This window comes from Alosa sapidissima, chromosome 14 (assembly GCF_018492685.1).
Source record: "Alosa sapidissima isolate fAloSap1 chromosome 14, fAloSap1.pri, whole genome shotgun sequence".
Classification (NCBI taxonomy): domain Eukaryota; kingdom Metazoa; phylum Chordata; class Actinopteri; order Clupeiformes; family Clupeidae; genus Alosa; species Alosa sapidissima.
In genome coordinates this window covers 23,147,897-23,171,470 of record NC_055970.1, presented here as the reverse complement: position 1 = coordinate 23,171,470, position 23,574 = coordinate 23,147,897, and the positions used below count along the sequence as shown (strand labels likewise).

General features: G+C 41.4%; 1 long non-coding RNA gene across 1 annotated transcript; it reads left to right on the top strand.

Moving 5' to 3' along the window:
• Positions 1–23,242, top strand: LOC121681462. The gene is made up of 4 exons (XR_006022145.1): positions 1–59; positions 1,260–1,346; positions 22,513–22,598; positions 23,058–23,242. It is a non-coding gene; the product is annotated as an uncharacterized LOC121681462 (long non-coding RNA).
• Positions 23,243–23,574: the final 332 nt, after the last annotated feature.

The following is a 23,574-nucleotide window of genomic DNA, read 5'->3' as shown; positions in this document are numbered from 1 at the left end:
CGGTCATGATAGCCTACACAAGCAAACAGAATGGCATGGTAATATCTTTTACTGTCTGGGTAAGCATTATATTACATTCAACAGGCTACTCGCTGAATCAGTTTCCCAGAATGTGTCTTCTTACAAAGTTGTAAGTTGTCAGTTCTGACAACGACAAAATAACAATTTAACAGTCATAATGAGCAAAAAAGTTGAATGATGTGTCATTTGAGCAACTGTAGCCAAGGGGGCATAGCCTTATACTGCCGTCAGTGATTTGATTTCGTATGAAAGGCAACTATTGTTCAACCTGGCTCTGCCATCTGACTCAAAATTAATGATCTGACAGCTGACCTGTCATTTAGGCTAAGGCAGCAAGGCATGCTTTGGTGTTGGTAGGCTGTTTTAGTCAGGTAGTTTGCAGGTGCTGAGTAATGTTACAGTACATAGCCTAGGCAAAGTCCTTTTAGGCTAGTCCCTCCATTCGGCGGCCATATTGCAACGCTTTTTGGGCACTTATTTAAATGCTCGTGCGTAAGGGTTCACGACACCAACCGCGGCGAGATCACAGCACATGATTGGCACGATGTCTTCACAACATAGGCCTGCAACGTGATTGGCACAATGTAGGCCTACACAAGTCGACTTTTTTGCCGCTGAAGGGGTGGGATAGGCCTATATTGGCGTTACAAACTAACCCCATGCACTATGTAGGATTTTTGAGTCCTCTCCTCATTACAAAGTCTCTGGTAACAGCTAGCAGAGCCAAGGAAGTCATGTAGGCCTAATTAATAGCCCCTTGATTTTCTTGGCTCTGCTTCAGCTAGCCTAGCTGTTACTGTATGTATGGTAATAAATTGCGCTAAACCATCAGTCCACTACTAAAATGTTTCATACAGACTGCAGACCAATAAGCCTAACCCATACGAACGAATCTGCATCACCATAATAACCCCCTCAAAGCAGAATAGCTCGTTCTAACATATTCCTGGTAATATTGCTGTCATTCACATATTGATCTCTTTCACTAAGATACAAAGTTCTGGTATAGCTTGATGAACAACACTGAATGCAGCTTAAACTGAATATACTGTGATTTTTAAATGGATTGCATTGGGAGAAGCTCACTAAATGTTTTATGGATGTCTGCGTTTTTTATGCCACCAGAGGGCATGTGTGACACTTATTCCCAGCAGTTGGATGTTCCAAATTTCTTCACAACTAGGCCTAATTATCAGTGTCCACAGAATGAATTTTCTCTCTCTCTCTCCCTTTCTCAGGTGGGGATTCTCCGAGGACTGCAGACAGTGCCTGTAAACTAAACCATCTAGGACACTTCATGATCTTGGGACAGAGCCATTTTATGGGTATGTGGTAGGGCATACTGCTCAATTGAAAATGCATATCCTTGATCCTTGGTGATAACCTTGGTGAACTATTGGGTTTTTATTCAAATGTGTTAATGTACTAATGAAAGATATGCAAGGAAATATGCATGTTTCTATGATTACACTGCTCCACTTCCATTCAAAGGTTTTATATGAGATTATTTCTGAAGCATTTTTTGCTAAATTATTATGACCGCCGCTAGCGAAGCGGTCATATAGGGATTGTCAAAGTTTTTTTTTTTTTTTTTTTTTTTTTTCGTCATCTACTTCCTGAATTTTTGGTCAACGATACCCGGCGACACCGAACCACCGGGGCACATGAAATTTGGTGGGTATGTAGCCCCACTAGACTTTTACGGAAAATTTTTGTTTCATCCCCGGGGGCCACTCCCCCCCCCCCCCCCCCCCCGTGCTGGGCCCCCCGAACCGCAAAAAAAGCAGTTTTTCCTAAATAACCCCCCCCCCCCCCTGGCATTCTCTGGGGGTATGCCAAGTTTCGTAGAATTTCATCCATGGGGGGGGTCTAAAAAAATTAGGTTATGTGTACATTTAGTGACGGTACACTCATTGGCCTATAGATGGCGGTGCACACATATACACATACACACACACGCACAGGCACCCCCATACTATCGGTATTAGAACAGCCGATACATAATTACAAATTCAGTAGGATTAAAAGAAAGCCAAAATAAATATTCATCATCATCATCATGGCTGCATTTCCATTCGCATTTTTTTGCGATAAGTAGTCGTTTGTCCACTAGATGGCGCGTCGTTGCAGTGAGACGTAATTTTGTTGGAAGTTAAAAGTGGGTTAGAAAAACAATAGACGCTTCATACAAGGAGTGTAGTTTACCGCAGAGAACGTCTAATAAGGATAGGATGATGTGCACATGAAATGTAATTTCCATCTCTTCTTGAAGCCAAAATAAATCTGAGGATGTTTATCGGACATGCTTGGTTTTTACTGCAGGTACGTTAATCTTATAATATCAATAAGGACCTAGGTAATGTTACCATTAGAGTTAGTTGAGTGATGGAGGCCAGTGGTGGAGGAAGTACTGAATCTCAGTACTTAAGTAAAAGTACAAATACACAGAGAAATATTTACTTTAGTAAAAGTAAAAGTACCACAATGACAACAAGTAAAAGTAAAAAGTATCTGCTTTTAAATGTACTTTAAGTATTAAAAGTAAAAGTATTTGCATAATGATTTATTCTCTTAATATCTATATTCTAAAAAAAAAATAGTATGGGCTGTGGCATTTTAATTAAGCTAGTTTTAGGTTAGGCTATATTCGACTAGATAGTTTTAAGCTAATGCAATTGTGCTTACCATCTGTGGCCCAGTTTACATTCTGACCTACAATTGTAGAGACGGTAATTCTGGTTATCTACTAGGGTGATCTGCTGAGTATATCATTCAGCAAAACACGAGAGCCTGAAGTTTAACGGGGTAGACCAGGGAAACGTCGGGTGGATCGTAATGCCAATTCTGCTGATTGAACAGAAAAGTTGCTGAGAAAGGTGTCTTTATGATTAGGTTCAGTTTCACTTGCGCAGACGCACATAGACATTGAATGAGCGCTCACATTTCTACCCCCCCCCCCCCCCCCCCCCCCCAATTGTAGGCTATGCATCTTTATTTGATCACACACAATTAAGAAATATTTTCTAATCTGGAAAATGCTACGTTTTTTCCGGCCAGCGGTTCTATAATAGTGCACCATTCATTCATTTGTGCCGCAAATGATCAGACGTGTGACAGAAGCATGGGCATAGCCTGTAACTTCGCTGATCCGCGGAGAGCAATCTCATCGGAGAGGATCGCCCTAACGCTGCATATAACAGACAGAGAAAGGCACAGAACACAGTTGCATGTCCAGTGTAGCCATGGGTCTGGTGAATATAGCCTACCGAATGCAGATGGCTACAAGCTCACGCTTTGCCTGGTCTAGACTAGAAGCTTATGTTTCAAAGATTTAGAAGCTGGGCACGTAGCGCTCCAGAATCTGTGGTAGCAACCCCGCCCCCTGGTAAAACAAACGTGTTTGTCAGAGAGAAAAAAAATCTGATCATAAAATGTATCGTAAAAAGGAACGATGGTGTTGTAAAAATGTAGCGGAGTAAAAGTACAGATAATTGCTGTAAAATGTAACGAAGTAAAAGTCAAACGTATGCACTATACTCTTAAGTAAAGTACAAATACGTGGAATATTTACTTAAGTACAGTAACGAAGTATTTGTACTTCGTTACATTCCACCACTGATGGAGGCCAATTTGATTGATTGCATTTGTAGAAAACTATAAATGCGGTTATACCAAGCAAATTGATAGCAGCACTGTAATTGTATCTTTCGACTGTCATTTGTTGCACGTGCTACAAAAATCATTCTGTGCAATGGAAGATTTACCAACGTTACACCGGTCTGATACAGTTTTGCCATAGCCTACAGACTGAGACGCCTGTTTATTTTGTTTTAAGTGCGTGCAGGGTGTGAGAGGGGAATCGATGTGCTTTGATTCCAGCTTGGTAGTTGTAGTCTGTGAAATTAAAAAGCACGTGTGTGTGAAGTATCCAATGAAACCTTCATTTCATTATGGCTGCTTTAACATACCTTAAGCTACTGTGTAGTGGGTCCCATTTAGAAGTGGCTACTTCATTCGCGCTTTTGACTCATGGAGCTGCGTGAATTTTATTACAACTTTTCGCCACGATATGCCAGTTTAAGTCCGCTTGATACTGTAAGGCGTAAGCCATTGGTTTCCAAAGGAGATTTTATTTGTGTCGCCAGCATAGCCTATTGACAATTTATGTTGTAAATAGGCCTACCTTATAAGCCTACCTGTAGCTTAGGGAAGCTAACAGCTTTCTATTAGGATCTAGTTTGTTAGTTACAGTTTTGTCATAACAACTCCCTGATGCATTTTTGCATTTAGAATAGCCAGAGCGTGGATATCTCAATCGGAAAATTAAACAATATCGGGTGCCTATGGGCTAGGCTGGGTGAACCCAGCCTGATCTGCCCGCTATTTATTTTTTGATTTCTTAAAAGATTGAGCTTGGTCTGGGTAAAGCCAGACTAGCCATGGACCTCAGTTACACAATGCAAGGGAACATGAATCAGCCTATATTTGCACGAACAATAACGGACAACAGCTCTTCAACTTTGGCCCGTTAAAATGTGTATTAACAGTCTAGCGACGCATTTCATCAAGGCCCATTTGGACATGTCAGTTATTTGCACCACTGGTTAGATGTAAAACAGCATTTCGTTTCAGACTACTGTTACTTAATTTGTGCATTAACAATAACGTTTCAGACTACTGTTACTTAATTTGTGCATTGACAATAAAGTATTACATGAACTAAAGATGACTAAAATCTTATGTAGAAGAAGAAACATTTACAAAAAATCCATCCATCCAAAAATGACCTTTGTTTTTGATAGCTGTTGAAAACGGCATGGAACTGACAGAGATGTTTTTGTTTATAAATAAATAAATAAATAAATAACATTATGCTGATACCTTTTGCTTTTCCCAAATACAATGTAGCAGGTGTAAGTGACCTTTCATCAATCCAGTTGCAATGGATGAACTGTGATGAACTGCCCTACTTGTGATTGTTTAGAGATTTTAAAGGTTTTATAACAATGCTACATCTTCTTTGGCTATTCTACAATCTATTCACCTTTTCAGCACCAGTAGGCTACTTTCTGTGCAGCCGCACACACACACTCAGGCATGCCAAACAAGCATACACAAAAGTTTCAAGAGTGGGGGATTGAGTAAAATATGGAGACAAATTGAAGTGTGATTTATTTTCGCGGAACGGCTGTACAGGACTGAGCGGCGGTCATATTTTGTACCGCTATACGGTACATCTAGTTTAAAACTTTTTGATGAGAACGGTGCTGCAATTTGTTAAACAAAATCTGAATGTGCACATATTTCACACTTGGCCTACAGAAATCTGAACACTGAACTTGAGGTTAGGCTACATTTTTAATCCACTCTCTTTCTCTCAGTCTTTGTCCTTCTCCTGTATTTCACCTACTCGGTCTCTTATATTGAAACAGCAAAAGAAACTCCAGAATTAATGGATTTTTTTTTTTTGCAGTCTTGATTTATTTGGAAAATAAACTATTGAGGGAACAGTGTTCTGGATCCAACAACAGGGCAAACGGAGCCATTTTGGTGGTTTAGCTTGTATAGTGGAGTGAAACAGAAGAAAAGGAACAGGCCCACCCCAAAATAAGCAACTGCATCTTAGAAACAAGCCCAACCCGCAACTCCCAAAGTCGTTTATAACAAAGGGACTTGGCAACTCTGTCTCTGCCGAATGCTCCCGTTGTGTTAAGAGCATGGTGAAGGGCACTGGAGGCAGGGAAGGATTTCTTCAGTTGTATACTTTCAAAATCTATTTATTAGGTGTGTTGCCCAGTATCTTTGACCATACCCAGTTTAATTACCATATTTGCCATTAAAATCAATCAGTCAGTCATCATGCTAAAAATGAAAAATGGCTTGGGTCAGAAACATAACAGAGCTGCTGTGCTGTCCTTCATCTTTTATAAAACATCCATGCAGATGAGAAATGTCCTTCTGCATTTATGGCTACTGAGTCACATGTTGTGTAACAATGTGGCAGGTGTCCTCGCCTCGTCTGGTTGCCTTCCCATTATCTGGCTAATAACTCATCAATGACCTCCTCTCTCTCTCTCTCTCTCTCTCTCTCTCTCTCTCTTTAGCTCTGCATTCACACAACATGTTTCTACTTTCAGACACCATTTCTCCTAATGCCCATACCCTCTGACCTGCACTCCTCTGACCCTGCGGTTATTTGGTAACACACTGGACACATTAGGATGCTCCTGTCCTTGTTCCATCCCAATGTCACCCTAATCTGGTGCCATAGCATGCTTGTTTCAAACCATCTGCTGCCTATCAAAAATAGCTGTGTGCTTACATACACACACATAACCAGACCATATTGTGTTGCTAAAGCAATATCAAATTTACAGAGGTGGATCAACAAAGAAAAATGTAGATATGATATGCCCAACCTAACGGATATCATTGTCTTTGTGGTATGGAACTGAATCTGAGCTGATGGTTTGAGCTCAATATCATAAATAGTGATAGTATGAATGTAACTTTCAGTAAATAATGCAGGAGTACATGCAATGAAGCAATTCTGAGAAACTCTGCAGCTTTTTTACTATCCAGGATTCTCTGGCTCTCATTGAAAACCTTTCCATTTCAGCGAAATGCAGCGATAGCGCAGGCACAAAGTGTTTAATTACATGGGTAATTACTTGATTCAGGTGTTTATATACTCTTACTGGCAGGAAAAAAGTCCCTCAGGGATAAAGAACAAGCACTCGTTCGATGTGGCCTCTTGCACACTGATTAAGAGTTGCTGATTCACCTGCTGAGTCCACAGCTTTGCCAGCAGTCAAGCGCTTTCGCATCTTTCCAACAACAAAGCACGCTTTAACAACATTGCAAGCAAACTACTGTGTGATAAGGAAAATGTTTCATGTCTCTGAAAAGATCACCCATGCCACAGAGGTGTTACTGCAGCTTACATCAACAGCAGCATACGACTGCGATATTAAACGCAACATCTACTCATTCGCAAAGTAGAAATCTGTGTAGCATTTTCACAGACCAAAAGTACAGGAAAATGCACTCAAGTGTCACGAAAGGCAGCTGCCAATATTGGGTCAGGAAAAAGTCCTCAGGGACAGCCTATTGGATCGGCCACTGCAGACAGTGTGGCAGGGACCCTGCTCTCTGGACCGTGATAGGCTAGAATGCTGGCTCAGTGGGCAACCAATGATGCCTAAAATGAGCTTCTTTCAGGAAGTTTCATCTGCTTATGTTTAGCCTTTCTGTAGTGCATGCTGTTGATGCTTGTAGAGATTTGGTCACCAGTGGCCAATACAGATAGAGATAGATAGGGATAGAGATGCAAAAATGGATTCCTTTAGTTTACTGAGAAGGAGTCAGGGGTGCCACTGTGCTTTATGACTGATAGAAGTCTTTGTCAGTGTTTTGGAAGATTATATGATTGCATATTTCTCCTGGAAGAGAAAACATACAAGTGTCTCCATAAATACAGAGAAGAATCTGTTTTCAAAGGAAAAGTAAAGTAAAAAAAGTGACATTTCCTTCGTTTGGCCCCAACGAAGACAGTCATATAACATGGACGCTGGCATTCAGCTTCTCCTTACTGCCTGGCGTGACCCTGTCAATATGTCTAAAAGCACTATTTGCTATCTTTGCCCTCTTGCCATTTTATATTGTTAACCTAAGTTCATGAGTACGGTACTTCAGCAACTGACAGCCAGAGTTGCTGTTATGAAATAATGACTTCTATTTTGTTACTTCAGTCTTCCAAAACTCAAACAAATCCATCCATCTGCAGAATGGAAAGAACCGATGAACGTTGATACCAAGAAAAAAACATGTTTATTACACAATCAAAGCATTTATGGGGGGGGGAGGGGTAAAAAGTGCAGTAGAAGAGGGGTTTAGTAGATTAAGTGGCAAGGGCTGCATAAGAAAGGTGGGGGAGGATTGGGATTGGGGTGGGGGGGCACCAACAAGGAGCACCCAAGAGCAACCGGGGCAAGGAAAACTCCCTTAAACCTTGGGCAGATCCACGGCTCAAGGGGCTAACCCAACTGCCAGGGGTCTTGGTGTGTGTGTGTTGGGGGGGTGGCAAGGGAGATGGGATAGTGTGCTGTGTATGTGGGGAGAGGGCAGTGTGCAATATGTGTGTTGGAGAAGCTTCCTCATGAGACAATGTGCTGTGTATTGGGGGGGCAGTGTGCTGTAAGTATGTTGGGGATGTGTATTGGAGAAGCTTCCTGATGAAATAATGTGCTGTGTATGTAGGGGAGAGGGGGAGGGCAGTATACTGCAAGTATGGTGAAGGGACTTACTATTGCAAGCAGAGTACTGTATGTATGATGTATGTGAGTGATGACAGTGAAGATGTGTTTGTGGGCGGGAGGGGAGTGGAGCAGTGACTGTGTATGTGCAGTGTGTGTGTGTGGGTAGGTGGGGGCAGTGTGCTGTAAGTATGTAGAGGATGTGTGTTGGAGAAGATCCTGAAGACAATGTGCTGTGTATGTTGGGGGGGGGGGGGGGGGGGGGGGCAGTGTGCAGCAAGTATGTAGAGGAGGCTTACTGTAGCAAGCAGTGTGCTGTATGTATGTGAGGTGATGACAGTGATGATGTAAGTGTGTGTGTGTTGGGGATGGGGGTGGGGGTGGGGGGTTGGCAGAAAGGCTAGGCAATCAAGGACATGGGTAGATAGATGGAGGATAAATCAAAAATAATAAATAAAAAGTTCTATGGAGATGTGCAAAAGTTGGAGAAAGTCAGATATGTGTGTGTGTGTGTGTGTGTGTGTGTGTGTGTGTTTTGACGTGTGATGAAATAAGAAAATAAATAAAAGGTCTGTAGCATAGGGAGAGGGATGTAAAAGTGCTAAAAGTCATGTAGGTGTGTGTGTGTGTGTGTGGGAGGGGGGTCATGAGTGCTGAGGAGTGAATGAGTGCAAAGTCAGTATAGTGTGAGTTCAGGGTTGGGAAATGTTTGAGAGTGCTGAGGCGTGAATGTGTGCAAAGTCAGTATAGTGTGAGTTCAGAGTTCGGATGGCCTGGAGATAAAAACTTCTCCTGAGTCTCTCAGTTCTGGCTTTGTGACTACATAGGTGTCTTCTTGATTTCAGCGGTAGGAATAATCCATTGTTAGGATGAGAAGAGTCCTTCAGAATCTTTTGGGCTCTTAGGAGTACTCTTCTGGAATAGATATCTTGTAGAGCAGGGAGTTGAGTTCTTATAGTACGTTCAGCTGAGCGCACTACTCTCTGCAGAGTACTACAATCTCTAACTGTGGAGTTCCCATACCAGGTGATGATGCTACCAGTTAGAACATTCTCAACCGCTGAAGTGTAGAAGGCCTTCATGATGGATGTAGAAACTTTGAATTTCCTTAGCTGATGAAGGAAGTAGAGTCGTTGTCTGGACTTCTTCAGAACATATTGAGTGTTAACAGTCCATGTTAAGTCTTCAGTAATGTGGACACCAAGGTATTTAAAACTTGTGACTCTCTACAGGTTGCCCGCTGATCATTAGTGGGGTGTAACTGTACTTCTGCTGCTGCCTTCTGTAATCCACTACCATTTCCTTGGTTTTATTGACATTCAGTGTCAAGCTGTTAGATTGACACCACTGTGCCACCTCATCAACCTGATCCAAGTAGAGCTGTTCATTATTGTTACTAATCAGGCCCAAGATCACTGTGTCATCTGCAAAACTGATGATGGAGGTATGACTACTGTTGGCTTTGCAGTCATGTGTGTAGATGTTGTATAGCAGTGGACTCAAAACACAGCCTTGGGGAGCACCAGTGCTGATGGTTAATGAGTCAGATGTCAGACCCCCCACTCTAACCACTTGTGAACGGTTGGTGAGAAAGTCAAATATCCTGACACAGGATGACACAGGGTGGTGTTCAGTCCTAAGGCCTTCATCTTTGTGACCAAGGTGAAAGGTACTATCGTGTTGAATGCTGAACTAAAGTCAATGAACAGCATCCTCACATAATTCCCATTCCCCTCCTCCAGGTGAGTTAAGGTGGTGTGCATGAGGTTTGAGATGGCATCCTCTGTAGACCTGTTCGCTCTGCAGCAAATTGGAGGGGGTCGAAAGAGGCAGGGAGGGATGAGCAGATAATGTTTTTCACAAGCTTCTCAAAACACTTCATCACTGTAGACGTCAGGGCTACTGGGCGGTAGTCATTCAGACATGATGGACTTTTGTTTTTCGGTACTGCAACAATAACAGACTGCTTGAGGCAAGTAGGAACTATCTCTTGAGCCAATGATGTGTTAAAGATATAAGTGAACACAGGAGCTAACTGAGCAGCGCAGGATTTCAAAACCCTGTTAGAAATTCCATCCGGTCCAGCAGCTTTTCTACAATTAACCCTCCTAAAGGCATTGCTCACATCGACCTCAGAGACACAGAAAGGTGCATCCTCATTTGCTTCACATGCTGCAGCTAGTGCAAGATAGTCTGTGTTTTTCATGTCAAAGCGAGCATAAAAAGCATTAAGTTAATCAGGGAGGGCTTTACTCACATTCATCATAGGAGGGGACTTTCTTTCAAGGCCAGTGATGGTTCGGAGTCCTTTCCACATTACTTAAACTAATAAAGGATTGTCCATTATTATTTAATGTATTTACTGTACCACATATTTATCTGTTCAGAATAGCCTTCCCCTCTGCCTCCTAACCCATTCCACTGTTTCACAACTATTCTTTATCTGGTTTCTTCTTTTTATCTTATTTTCTTACAATGTCTTCACTTTGCCCTGTGTCTGTGTATTCTTGTTCTCTGGTGTGCAGTGTCATCTGTGTCTGTGCCTCTGTACTGTATGTAGTGTGTAGCGTCTCCAATGTCTCCTGTGTTTGTAATGTCTGTCTGTGCTGTTTAACATCCTCAACCTTTTAGTTGTACAGTGTCTTTGAGTGATTTGAAAGGCGCTTATAAATATAATGTATTATTATTATTATTATTATTATTATTATTATTATTACTTTCTGTACGTTTTTAGATCCACAGATGCACCTGTTTTGTCCTCAAATGGTGCTCTATCCCAAAATTTAACTGAATGAATTAATTTCCTTTTCAATGAATCCATTGACCTCCAGAATCCTCTCCTCATGTGCATAACTAATAAGTGGAACGCATTTCCTCACTCTATCTCACTTTAAATATCTAATTTTTTCCTCGACTTTGCTTCTTGTGGAATCTAATCTGATGGCAATGAGATTGGACAGGGATACTAGCCAGATGACATGAGTGTAAGTCGATTTGTCACCGTAGACCCTTACCCTTGGCCCAGAGGACATCTTCTTCATTCTGATGAACGCTGTCACACCGGCGGCCATTGCTCGCCCAGGCTGTAGGCGAGAGGACCGTATGCGTGGCTGTAGCACTCACACTTCTTGGAGAGACAACTGCTAAGTGACAGGGGACAGGCATTCTTTCATCTGACGCTATCAGAATTGACATGTGCTTGTCCTGCTTTCTGGACATTTGCATTTGTCTTGGACCTTTGGGAAACCCACAATGATAAAATGAACAATGAAAAGAGTTGCATCAATAACACCCGTTTTCACATGCATAGTGTATCTCCAAAGGGCACAGAGCTGTGCACCCCCACCCCTCCCACACGCAACAGAGACTCACTGTTTTAGCCAAATGCATGCCTCCCTTGAGTGCAGTGAACAATAACGTCCCTCCCACAGTGCAGGTCACACTTTAAGACACTTATGATGATGTGATTGCATAGTCAATTTGTAGTCAATTTTTGTCTCATCATGAATGGAATAAGCAAGCAAACATACAAACAAACAAAAAACATGTTAGGGTTTAGCACCTGCATGTTGCACTAGGCTACATCTTGCACAGTTTTCCATGGTCTCAAAAACTGCATCAACATCAGCTCAGCCTGGCAAACCATTCAAGTCCATCTTTCTGAACTGAGATCCAGCCAGACTCCTATTTTCTGTCTTCAATGCTAATTGGCATGTGCTCTGGCCAAGAGTGCCACTCAGGCTTATCCAGGCTGAATTGAAATCAAAAGGGACTAGATTATAGCAGCTAATTGTAATGTACCCGCAGAAAAGTAGACTGAATGGAACAGTAACATTTGAAGTCATACATTTAGCAGAAAAGATTTATGCTAATGCACAAATAGGCTGACACCAGACATAATTTCACTGCATTTCTTACTTCCAGTAACTATATGCATGTGACAATAAACTTCCTTGTATCCTTGTATCCTTGCTAATCTATTTTCATACAAAAACTTTTTAATTTCCTGAGTTGATTATACTCATGGGCAGCACAAAGTTGATCTCAGGGTCACAAGCACTCCCTGCCTGTACTGAGCAGTAGCTGATAGTGGCATTGAAACAGTGGCATGTGCAGGTCAGTGTGAGAAAAGCTTGTCAATAAGAAAACCTGATAAAGCTCAGACAGATGAGAAATGTCTCTTTCTCCTCCGACAATTTCAAGTAATAATAGACCATGAAGAACTGATACAGAAAACACTTTTTCGATCCAGAAGAGAACACAATGGACAGGCAGATAAATAGACAGACAGTCTGTCCAGACAGTACCTTTTCCACCACAGTTAAAAGGCGTTTTCACCCAGAGCCAGAGCCCTGTTCATATGGAGGAGGTATTTCCAGGGTTCCACACTGGAGAGGGCAGAGCTAAAGGTCAATTGTGTATTTCAAAGGATGCATTCCTGGTGTGCCTATGAATAAATTAGCAAGGGAGGATAAGACACAGCCTTAATGGACCGATTACCATTAGCTGCCTGTTTAAACACTGATTAGCCGTGATGATGTCAACTCTAATATGTTGAAATATTCATGAAAATGGAGATAAAATATTGGGGTTTAACTCCAGTCTAATACACGCAGATTTATATTATACAACAAAATTGGAATAACAACATTAGATTAGAATAACAATGAACATCTTGATTAACTAATTAGACAGATGATGTTTAAAAAGGTGATTTTTTTTTAAATGTGTTATAAATGGCTGTCGCTGGAATGAACAGTATTAGGCATCAAATTGCAACACCAAGGTAACACCACTGACCAAGACAAGTCAAAATGGTGATATTCAGCTCGTATATACACCAAAAAAGCAAAACAGAGGAATAGAGAGAGTGAGAGAGAGAAATACAGATTGGAACAGGGGCAAGAGAGAGAGAAAGACAGAGAAAGAGAGAGAGAGAGAGAAAGACAGAAAGGAAGAAAATAAGGAGAAATCTGGGCTTTGCAAACTGTTGTGTTGAAAGGCATTTACGGCAGGCCCCCGATGCCCATCTGAGGTTTAATGGGCTGAAACAGATGGAGGTGGATGAAGAGCTCCATCTCCATGACGCTGCATTCCTAGTGTCACCAGCTGTTAGGCCCATAATGAGTTATGATGAATGAAGAAGCACACAGCGCTCCGACGCTGCCATGGGTTTGGTCCTGCCGCTGCCAGACTCCTGCCGGAGCCAACAACAGTCCTTCCTGGGATTAGGAGCTAACAGGACCACGGAAGCCATCACACTGCTGATGGACAGTTGGGCTCCAGAGTTTTTTTTTCTTCTTTTTTTTTCTCCAATTGATTTATTTTTAGCCAGCCGCGGAATTTAACCTGTCACTCTCATCAACTTCCATCATGCAAATCAAACTGACCTTTAGAAGGTGGTCAATCACACTGTCTATTGCTATCAATCAAAATCAAATGAGGCCAAGGAGGTTTTCATAACTGTCGGATGTTCTCTTCTCTCTGTGTCAATGGAGGAAATAAAGGCTTGGGTGAAACAGTAGAATTTCAATAGAATGGAAAAATGAAGTTGTGTGGGATAGAGTCGAGACAGCCAGACTACTCTAACGTCAAGGACAGAGAAAAACATTGGTTAGTTTAGACACTTCACTTTGACATCTAATGGGGTTCAAGTATAAATATTTTTAAATATAAATATTTTGCCAGTGGACAAAAACGGACAACAAGAAAATAAGGTGCAAACACTACACTTGAACTGACGCCAGTGGGAAAAATGCCATAAAAGTACTTTTGGTTTCTGGACAATTTATGAGCTATGCTTTACACAGCTACAGTATATTTTATATAGATTTACTAGGCAGGCCTACTGCACTATAGATGGTGCTATGTACACAATGTACCTTGTCTCAGAGCCATATAAAGTGATATCTATATGGCTCTGCCTTGTTTAACACTATATACTGTACACCAGCGTGACAAATATGGCTCTTGCCTGCAGCCTGAAACTCTATAGCCGAGTTATATACGTAGTCACATGCATGATGTGACATCATGACCCAATCCTGCACCTTTTGATTGAGTATTCACATTTTGTCACATCAGGCATGTTTTCCTTTAAGACGTGACATTTTCACTAATCACCACCACAAATATGCCAGCCATCGTGGTGAGGCCATATTCTTAATTCAAGCCTGTATTTGTTTGGTTAAGCTGTTCTCCCCTTTAAAGTATGTACCGTATTTGTCCAATTTAACTATTAATCTAACTATCTACAGAAGACCTCACCATCAGGTTTGACTAGCCGAAGACAATTCTGTGGAATTAGTCCTACAGTGTTATAAATAAGATACAACCTTTTCTTTGTGCTGTAACGTAACATGAAATTAAAAGTAAACAGTAGGGCTTTTTTCTATTCTTTGAATCATCTAAATCCTAACATCAATAATTGTCCTTGCAAATATCCCACCTTACTCATTGCTCAGCTGGGATATCTCTATTAATATTTAGACATGGATATTTTTTTCAGTTTATTCACAGATTCGTCGAGTTAGGCTCTAGTACCATGCAAAAGTAATATTTTCATCACACATTTGCCCATGTGGTATAATTATCACTGCAGTTGCACCCATCCTTCCCTGTAGCATCTTCTGTTTGAAATGGTGCTAATGACTGTCCACACAGGACCCTCTCTCCCAGAGGCTGTGTGGAGGCGTTTCCAGGGAGACGGAATGTTTACATTCACATTCACCGAGTCCATCCCCATAGGGTACCTGGGGTGGATCCTAAAGGGAACAGTTCCATGTGCTCTTTCATGTACGTAGTTGGTCTGCAAATGTGCTTTTACAGCAGTTCAGTCCTGCGGTTCTTTTGCAAATGCCTGATGTTTCCCACAATGTCAGCAGCATTTTAATGATTTCACTGAATTTGAAGTGCCCAGAACTATCACCCAGTTGGCAGTGTTGAGCACACAGCCAGCAGCATGTTGCGGGTGTTTTAATGTGTTTTAGTGTAATCTGGTGAAATAGCCTACAAATCAAACATTTTAAATAAATACACTTTTGACAAGAGTAATTTTCTGATACATCTGTTGAAGTAATTGTATGCGTATCTTGATGTGTTTGAATGTAGTTTGGCCATACAGAGATGTGGGGAAATGATAAAGTTAATTAAATCGTTTGTCTGCACAGCCTCTCAAAGTATTGCTAAGAAGCGTTTTCCTTCAAACCCGAGCTTTTCTGAACTACACTGACACACTCGAGTTAGAAGATAAGAACAGAGGGAGAGACTTAGCAAGGCTCCCACTAAGCAATGGTTTGAAGGTTTTACATGTAGAGAATATTGAGTCTTTACAAGGCGTGATGAACCGTGAGTTTGCTCTGGCCCACTCCAAAGGTCCAGAAGCTTATGATTATGCAATGGAGACTTACCTGTTTGGTTAAGAGGATAGGTAGTCTTAACCTGAAGTGTCGTGAATGAGAAAGGAAAACTGAGTGAAGTGTTTCATTCACATTAAACCTCTCTTCACCTTCATTCCACCGCAAGACACTTCAAACACCTCCACAATCTGTCAGGGGTAGCTGGAACCCCTGCCAGGGGGTAATGGAAGCTTTACTAAAACATATAATCTGGAGCTAGGCACCCCTACCCCCTCAGCCAAAGTATGGTGGGCTGGCTGTCTGTGTGTGGGAAGATAAGAGTCAAAAAGTGGGAGCCTGGTTGGCTGGCACTCTCTTCCCCTCCCACACCAGTTCAGCTGACAGTCATCCCTGACGCAGAGCGCCCGCTCCTGCCCGCCTGTCTGCCCGCTCGTCAGGGGCCTGGGCGTCTTCGTGGTCCGCGGCACCGGCGCAGCTGGTGGTGGAGTTATCGTAACAGCTTAGGACAGCCGCAGCAGACGCGCAGCTTACGCATGCAAGCCCCTCAGCACTGCACCACACCATGCCATGACGCTGTGACTGAACATGGCCACGCAAGGAGATGCACTCTCACTCTCCCTGAAAATGCAAGTTCTGAAAGAGTGCCAAAGCCTGTTGTTAGCCATTCAGCAAACTGATGTTCTCTCTGTTTAAGCTCGCTCATTATTTCATTCAACCACTCTAGACACACACATATCAGATTCATCAAAAATTCAGATTGAGTTCATTTGGAGGTGGTTCAGATGGTTCATTTAGAGATATTAGTTCCATATTTACAGCTGTAACTGGTTGATGCCGTTCCAATGCAGTGATTTGGAGACGATAATATAGAGACCGAGGAGGACCATGAGAAGACCCTCTGCATAGACTGTTATGTGTGCTCTATATGACACACTGTGCATCCTGTTCATTGTATGTTGAGATATTGTGGTAGTGCAGTCCAGATTAGTCCAGATTGCCTCAATTGACAGCCAGCAGCATAGTTAACAATAATTGTTGTTTTGTCTTATTTACTATGGATATTTTAGTATTAACCACCAGGAACCTCATTGAATGCATCATTATCAAAACTGTGTGTACATTTCTGTGTGTGTGTGCGGGTGCATGTGAGTGTGACCATTCAGATGAGTCATTTTCTAAAATAGCATTATGGAGTCTGACGCATTTACAAACGCAAACAGAGAAAAGAAGACTGTTATCACATTTAAATCTCTGAGTCATTCTGATAATCTGCTGTGAAGTTTGTAGGGGAAGCACTAACTTAATTTAAGACATCAGAACCTTTCCAATAATAACTGAACACAAATAACGGAAGTGCAACTCATATCAGCATCTCAGCTGGGACGGCTGTCAAGCATGATTTCCCAGATGGTAGAAACACCAATTTTTCACCCTATTCATTCCCTTTACTCAGTCATACAAATTGAGGCATCTACATATACATGAAATATATTGTTTTGGCACTACATAAATGAGACAGAGTACAGAACAACTAGTAGGAGACAGGAGAGAATAAATGAGGGGGGGGGGGGGGGGGGTCATGTCAAGAAGCTAAGCAACACAAACAAAAGAAAATTCTGATTTCAAAGGCATAGCATGATCACTTTGAACCGACCAGAATCAACATTTTTCAAATCATAGCACCGTGCCGTGAGATTTTCCAAAAATATTCATTTCCTTCACAGAAGAGCAGCCCATTTGAATAAAGCGTATTCCCTCAACATTCTGCCTTAATTAGGCCACGGCTATGCCTGCTGAGCCATAGAGCCACACTGACAACTCAATTACAGAAGCTCCCTTTAAAGTGCTCACAGAGACTAATTATTCCTGACTCTTGCATATATAAATTTGAATATATCATGTTAAACCATTATACTGAATTTTACATTTTTATTATTTTTTTTTACACCAAAATCAATTACGATAAAAGAGAAGGTATGACAGAAGGCATGACATTTGCCCAAAAATGGAAAAGGGTTTTAATCTACAACCTACTGTTTTGTTAATTGACGAGTTCCCTTTTTGAGCATTTTATAAGTTATTAAGATAATGGCCTAAAGCGCTCTGAGTCTGTGCGCTTATTTAGTCTGTTTGATGGAAAGAAACACAAGATGGAATTGCCTGCCAACCAGTAACACTGTAAGTTCAGCATTGTAAATATTGAGGTCTGCTGAACAGGGAAGATGCTTATGGAAATATCGAGCTTGAAGTCTGAGACACAATAACAGCGGCTTGGACGCTCTACTCCTATTTCTGTTGTGGACCCCTGATATAACATTGTTTTGTGACCATTTTTGATGAAGATCCTGAGCAGACCCGGCAGTAGATACCAATACACAGACGGGCATTATATTTTTCCAAGGGGAGCAGAAATTGATCCACTGTTCACTGTTGTCGGAATATAAATTGATCATGTTAGTTTAAGGCCATTACTAGACACTGGGGCTACAATGTCTAGACCCTACTCGTCTACAATGTCTACTCGTCTACAATGTAGCCAAGTAGCCTAACTGTATCTAAGCAACATAACCTATTGTTGTATAATGGTGCGGCCCATGCACAAATATGGAGAGAGAAGTAAAGATCCTTGATTACTAACCACTCTGCTTCAATGTCTCTGACTCGATATGTTTATGTTTAGAACTGAGGTGCGTATGGAGAGAATAGACACGTTGTTATGACTGGATATAATAGTGTCAGAAAATAAATCCACAGACAAAAGCCAAATCCTTGTTCATTTTCTTACAGATAGAGGGAAAGGGGGTTAGCCACAAAGTTACAGAGAATTCGGCTCCCCTGTGTTCTCCATCTAGGTCAGAAGAAAAAACAGGAAAGATTAACGCTATCCAACAAAGGCAGAAACTACTACTAGCCTACTAACTAGGCAATATGACACATAGCCTATCTGCAAGCCCATATTTGTCATCAGATGACTGTGGTAAGTGAAGTGAAGTAAACTGTGCCATTAAAACCTGTTTCAAGCATTTAGCCTCCTCTCCGTAAAGGTGATAAGCCATTAAGGCAGGGGTCTCAAACTCAAATGAGCTGGGGGTCACTTCTGCCAATGTCATCTGATTGGAGGGCCACGTCAGTGTTAAAGAATAATACAAAAAAGAATGGCTATTTCCTAAAATGCAATGTTTTTTTCAAATACTTTATTTTCAATCACAAAACTACAAACAGAAAGTGCAAGTCTTTTTATCTATTTTTAGACACCTGTGCTAGCAACCTTAGCTTATAAATAAAATAATGATAAAATAAATATTAATACAAATTATATAAAAACAAACAAAAAAGCATACAAAACAGGCAGGCCTATGTGTGTGTTTCACACCAAATAAAAATATTTTCCTCTCATAACTTTTTTTAAACCTGGCTAGGCGTCAGGGTTAAGAAAGTAAGATGGAGAGTAACACCATTGGATTTTTATATCAAAATGTCAAAAGGCCATGGCTTGAAAGTGGTCAGAGATAAAGTCCTACTGTAAATGTCAAAATCTTTGAGTATAAACAAAAGTTTATGAAGGGGGTAAATTTTCACTATCATCACGATTACCACTGCAACCTCCAAGCTATGTTGGGCAGAGGGTCGAAATAAGCATGGTAGCCTATGCTTAGTGGACACCGTCGCATACACGCAAAGACTCACTGTCAATAGACGATCGATCATAATCTCCAAAAGGATATTCTCATAGACTGTATAGAACTGGATATTTTCCTTCAAAATCAGAATAGATGAATAACATAGCCTACCTAAGACTTCATCACACGTGAACGTTTTTCAACATTTGGTGTAGGCCTATTTCTGCTTCAATTTGTGCAAAACTACGGCCTGCATCGCACGTCATTACAAATGCACGTCTCGCGTGTAATACAAGTATTTCCTGAAAACTTTGTGCAGCGATTTTGGGTTTGAATCAAGCTCTGGATGTCTAGCAAATAGTGGAGGAGAGTACGATGAGATTTGTCACCGTACTTGGATCTATCGTCTATTTTAATCAGTATCGTTGTTTGTCGCAATTAAAAATACCCTCAAGGGCCGGATTACATTATTATTTTGACATACGTCGCGGGCCGGGAGTTTGAGACATTAGCTGCATTAAGGCTTAGCTAATGTTTCTGATAGGCTACGGAATTATACAGATTTTACAAGTTTTATTTGCTAATTGCTATATTGACCAACCCATAGCCTACATTAAATGTGTGCTCAAAATCAATCCGTTTCTGTTCAGGGATTAGGGTAGAATTTTAAGCAGAATTGTAAGGTCTAGTACATTGTTTACCCACCTTGGGGTCGGGACCCCATGTGGGGTCACCTGAAATTCAAATGGGGTTGACTGAGCAATTGGGTATCTTACAATCAACCTGTACATTACATACAATTTATATACATTACATAAGGAATAATATGAAAACCCTCATTATATCCAAGTTAAGTAACTAATCGGATCCTTCATTACAATCTAGCTCTGTAAAAATAAACTTAGACATCCATGAGATTATCATGGGTAATAATGCACAAAGTAGCAAAGCAAACAGGCAAATTAGTCAAACAAACAAATTAGCTTGCTAGGACATTTGGGGAAAATACCACTCTCAAATGAATGTTACAGCAGAGATGAGCTGCACTCTCTCTCACAACATGTTGTGAATGATTGGGGTCACCAATGTTCTGTGACATCCAAATAGGGTCACCTGCCAAAAAAGATTGGGAACCCCTGGTCTAGGAAGTCGGGTTGGTTGGTGCAGCCAAGCTTGTCCAGGGCAGGCACAGGAGACTTTCGGGACGGGCCAGGCCCCCCAATGCCCCCCATGATGCTGGGACTGGCTCTGAGGGCTATTATGGTAATCTATACATGTATATATTATTGACCACAGTATGCTTATGATCAGGGCTGGTTCTAGCCTACTTCATTTGGGTGGGCTGGTAGAAATTTTAGGTGGGCAACATAGCAAAGCAGTCAAATTGCCTGGCTCCTCAAGCTGTTGGCTGTAGAAACTTGAGCCAGGTAGCACCAATTGTTTTGGGTTGTTTTTGTACCAACTCGGTGACTGAGAAACAGAGATCTATGTGAAAAATTGTCAGAGTTTTGGGGTGTCTAACACATAGTCCTACTGCACAGCTATGTACCAGCTAGCTACCATTACACTCAAAGCCCACTCATCTACATCCAAACTGGGTTTGAGGCTGCACACTATGCAGACGCCCAACTGAAAAACCTGTCTATGGGCTGACCACCCTCCAAAAAAAAAGAGAGAGAAATCTTGACTTTTTTTGTGTGGGCAATACACAATGCTTGCCCCAGCCATAAAGATGGCCCTGCTTATGACAATTTTAAGACCTGAACTTTTGGATGCAGAAACTGTTTAGTACAGTGTATAACACTGGGGATAATAGCATTAAACAATTAGGCTATCCACAACAGGCCCTAGTTTCTATAGGCACATACTTTATAATGAAGCAGTGTCTATTTTTATTCCATTTTCAGTTATACCTTTTGAGTAATGGCCTTTGTGCTTTTTATAATGAACATCAAACACTTAACTCTAAATATCCCATATGTGTATAAGATGTGCTACGATGGAAATGCACCTGCAGTGCATTGTCATCATGGTGATAATGTCCCACGAATGTGTTGTGAAGAGTAAACGATGGTAGTCTGAAGTAAGCTGTGAGTCAGTGAGGATTTTTCAGCATCTCTGTCAAGTAGATCGAAGCTCTTTTCGCTAATCAATAAAATGGCTGCCAAACAATTAGTAACAGCACAGACGCTTTCTTTCCTGCAATCAGAGAATGTGGAAACATATGGAGTTGTAGGCGAGGAGACCTCCAAACTCCTTGCCAGCTTCACTCAGACCAACAGTGCTCACGGTTGTTTCTGTGAAGACATTTCTTTGATCTCTTGATTGAATATGCATTGTGCTTAGCCATTTCCCTAATGTACAATGACTTACATTAAATGAATTCTTCTCTGACAGCAGTCCCTTGTTGGGAGAGGACATCAGATATGGTCACTGTCTGATGTAGATATAGCTGTCATGTTGTCATTTTTGACAGAAAATATATGAAAATCATTGGGACTCATCACTGGGTGGGTACAGGCATTTGAATTAATTTTAGAAATGTCCACACATACTCTCTCTCTCTCTCTCTCTGTCAGACACACACAGAGAGAGAGAGAGTCAATGTCTGGGGAAACTGAATTAGTGAAGCACATAATAACCAGTTAACGCCAACACAGAAGCCTTCATTTGAATACAAACACCCTGTAATCACCAGCGGTACATGGGCCCCATTTCCATATGCTGGAGATAATGTGTTAGAAGTACAGAGCTCTGAGTTGTAATGACGAGTGTGCAGTTGTAGTTTTCATACACAGAAGCAAGCCTCAGATATGACTGCAATGTGGCAACACGTGGAAAATGGACATTCTTCTATTATGCTGAACTGCATTTCTCTCCACGAAGTATGAATTATGCTGTGTGCCACTATTATATGAATTGTAAGATGTTTTTGCAGTAAAATTACGGTTCCATTATTCCGCTGTTCCTGATGCTGTAAATAAATGTCTTGGCGTGTGTCATCAAATGCAGTGTGGGTTATGGGTTAGAAAAAGCCTTGCTTTTTTCAATTGAAGTAATCATTTGAATGAACTCCAAGGGTGGGATACATGCAGACAAACATAAAGATAGTATCTGTCTATCTATCTATAAACAACTTCTTATTAAAAACATCACAAAGCTTTTCTACTAATGATGACTAAGTCATAAGAGGTATATCTGGAAGAAGGGATGGTTTATTCAAACCTTTATTTTGCTTGCTTTGCTTTTGCTCTACAGAGTGCCAACTGTAGAGTGAGATGTGCATTCTGCCTTTCGTACAGAGCAACGGGGAAATCTGTTCATGACAAGAATTATCCATTTTGGTATGTTGTGCATTAAAATGTTCTGTTCAGTGTGCAGTCTGCTATGGACACATTGCTAACGTGTTTTTCATGGACAAAAGGCAAAAGACAGTGTTCCGTGGTTTCCTCAATGAATGTTTTAGCACAGAAAACATTCTGTCTTTGAGTTCTGTTACATTTAGCACCTCATACATCTCCGCCCCATCTGACCAAGACAGTAGCACAGGACAGGGCATACACACACACCATCATCACTCCCTACAGCACAATACAATAGGGCTAGGAATTAGAATACTAACCCCCCTTTATAAAGCCCCCTTTAGCTAGTTCTAAAGCTGGTGGGTATACCCCACCCAGCAACATGTCATGCTAGTGCACAATGAAAAGCAGAGATTATCTACATTTAGCGGTTAGCATTGAACGGTTGGGTTGAGCATTTACTCATCGGGTGTTCCAGTGATGTTTATTTCTCCTCCTCAGAGATAAAGAGCACGTGGTATGACCCTGGAACACGATGACAAATAACTTCCCCATGCCACCATATATCCTGCTGAAAGATGGAAATGCCAAGTTCATTAGGGACGGGTTTGAAGCACCCTGCAAACACAGCTGACTGAGGCTTTGTAGTTGTGGCTGATCAATATTTAGCATCTTAATTCACCACATGCTCGCCCCTTTAACCCCCCTGCATAAATGTGGGAGGGCAAAGGCTTGGGGGGGGTGGGGGTAGTTGTGAAGCTTGGAGAAGGGCATTTCAAGGAATTCAAGTCAAGCAAATGACAAACAGAAAGGAAGAATATTTACCCCCCCCCCCTCTCTTTATTCCACTTGAGTTACTCTTGCCAAGCACATAATCATTGATTCAGAAAAGCCAATAGCCAAAACAAATAAACAAAGGATTAAACAAGGGACTTCAGTTGGTTTGATTCATGCCACAGGCAAATTCAGCTCCTCCCTTAGCCATTAGTTCTGGGTAAATTAATTTTAGGTCAGATGG